Source organism: Diaphorina citri, unplaced genomic scaffold (assembly GCF_000475195.1).
Source record: "Diaphorina citri unplaced genomic scaffold, Diaci psyllid genome assembly version 1.1 scaffold2752, whole genome shotgun sequence".
Taxonomy (NCBI): domain Eukaryota; kingdom Metazoa; phylum Arthropoda; class Insecta; order Hemiptera; family Psyllidae; genus Diaphorina; species Diaphorina citri.
Window position 1 is genome coordinate 26461 of NW_007380169.1, and position 2913 is coordinate 29373.

Genomic DNA, 2913 nt, shown 5'->3' on the forward strand with positions numbered 1-2913 from the left:
ATGGCTCATTGTCGATCGACATTGTAAGAATCCCTGTGAAAATCCTGAAAATATATCAACTCTATTAAACTTTTCTCATTGAGAAGTTTTACCCACATAGGAACAAGAAACTTGGGTCTTTGTGAAGTGAGGGAGTTCTGAGAAATGGCTCATTGTCGATCGACATTGTAAGAATCCCTGTGAAAATCCTGAAAATATATCCACTCTATTAAACTTTTCTCATTTTTATTTTTTCATTCCACCAAAGTCCTTTGATCCAAAATAACTAGAGAATGGTTTTTGGAAGCTGAGGAGTCAATGCTACCAATCTGCCAATTAGGTGTGTTGCTTGCACATAGTAATTTTTAGGTACTTATCTATACCTTGCAATCTATCAGATCTTTCAAATTGAATGGTAAGCAATCAGAAATAGCTACCACAATCTACAATAACATTTGAAACAAGACAAACTAGAAAGTACAGTGAAAAATCTTGAAAGTAATAAAAAAAACGTGAGAATGGTTTTTGGAAGCTGAGGAGTCAATGCTACCAATCTGCCAATTAGGTGTGTTGCTTGCATTATAATTTTTAGGTAGGTACCTATCTATACCTTTCACACACAAAAAGCCCAAATTGAGGCTTAGGTGTAGGGGCTGACCAGCCCCAAAGGACGGGTTGAGCTTCTACGAATCTATACCTTGCAATCTATCAGATCTTTCAAATTGAATGGTAAGCAATCAGCAATAGCTACCACAATCTACAATAACATTTGAAACAAGACAAACTAGAAAGTACAGTGAAAAATCTTGAAAGTAATAAAAAAAACGTGAACTTTTCAACTCTCAACTCTAAGGTCCTATAATATTTATCTACTTTCTCCTTTGCAATTGTTCCTTCTCCTCCGAAACATTTTGGAATCTTTTACTATCTATTAATCTTTGCTTTTTTTACAATCTTATTTTAATATTTCATTTTGTTACCGTAATAACAATAAAATACAACGGGAAAGTCATTCGAAAATTACTGTTTTTACCTTGCAATCTATCAGATCTTTCAAATTGAATGGTAAGCAATCAGCAATAGCTACCACAATCTACAATAACATTTGAAACAAGACAAACTAGAAAGTACAGTGAAAAATCTTGAAAGTAATAAAAAAAACGTGAACTTTTCAACTCTCAACTCTAAGGTCCTATAATATTTATCTACTTTCTCCTTTGCAATTGTTCCTTCTCCTCCGAAACATTTATCATTGTCTGAAATTCTATCAATGTGATTTCTCAATTATTTAGCCTTAAGATACCATGTTTCGATCATTGGATCATCATCAGGTGGATATGTCAATATTTTACGAAACACTAACGAAAAAGCACGTAGTTTCGTAAAAGGTTTCGTAAAATATTGACATATCCACCTGATGATGATCCAATGATCGAAATGCGCATCGTGTAATTGTAAGTAACAAACATGGTATCTTAAGGCTAAATAATTGAGAAATCACATTGATTGATCTCAGGTACCATAAGCATTGTACAAAACAATACTGAAATTCTAGATGAGATTCGTTACTCCTATGAAGAAAAGGAAAATGAGTATCACTAAGAAGAACAACTTTAATATTTTACCAACCAACATCAAATGCCGTAAAAAGTACATTTCTTCTATAGATTTACGCAACTTGTAGATTTTTAACGTCATTTGCTCGAATTTGGAGAAAAAAGTTTCTCTCCATTCCGTTTGATTTAACAACACGTGTGGACCTAGCCTTAGGCCAGCCACTCCCTATCAGGTAGACCTGATTAGGACCGCCTGTCAGGTCTACCTGATATCTGATGAGCCCACACACTATCAGGTGGACCTGACAGAGACAAGGACTGTGATTGTTATAGTTTCCCTCTGTAAATAACTTTCAATAAAGACCTGACAGGTACGGCTCGAAAACAAACAGGCAAACAAACTATCAGGTAGACCTGACAGGCGGAAATAATCAGGTTATACCTGTCAGGTCTACCTGATAGCGAGTGGCTGGCCTAAGGAAGAGAGCCCTGGTCAAGGTCAACCAACCTTAACTCTGGCCCTGCTGATTTTTCCTTTTTTTTCTCAAACAAATCGAAAAAGATGAAACCCATAAAGATGGACACTCGTGAAACATAATTGAATTTATTTTTGGAACAAGGAGTAGTGAGGATTTTTATTTATGTTGCTTTCTATTTGGAACGTCATGATTTTTTATACAAATAATGCCTTCCAATTCAATTACCGACGTTCTTACTACATAACTCCGGATGGCAGGGGTGAAACTTATGTGTTACTTCTGATATTGTGCTGGATAGTTTTTTTTTATCCGTATTTCAGCTATTTTTTTGATATGAGAAGCAAGGGATGGGATATGATAAGTAGTATAGGTACGAGAACGTATGTATACAAAGGTAGGTATACAATATTGCACCTAAAATCTAAAGAAAGTATACCTACTTCGCAGATTCGTAATTCGTACCCATCAAAGAATAAAAATCATCGATTTTCTTTTTCGATTTTTACAAGATACGAGCAAAAACAACAGCGCGGGTGGCGAAAGCCCGTCGAATGAACCAGTTCCCAATCGATTACTAAAGTTTTAAGCAACGTGGCGCGTGGTGGGTATCCGGATGGCTAACCCATTTCGGCAGTCATGTGTTCCTGGCTTTTCCCGGCCGCGGCCCCACTCAGGCTGGGTGAGGTTAATGTGAGAAGCTTGTCGCCGAATCAGGCCGAATACTCGTAGTGGGTAAAAACCCTCGTCACTAAAAAACTGAACAGTTACGTAGTGACGTTAAACCTCTGTCAATCAAATTAACAAATATCTAACAATAAATAAATGCAGTTTGTTTGTGTTATTATATCACAACTTTGGTGCTCACTGCAGCATTGGAGGATTTTCCAAATATTTCAATA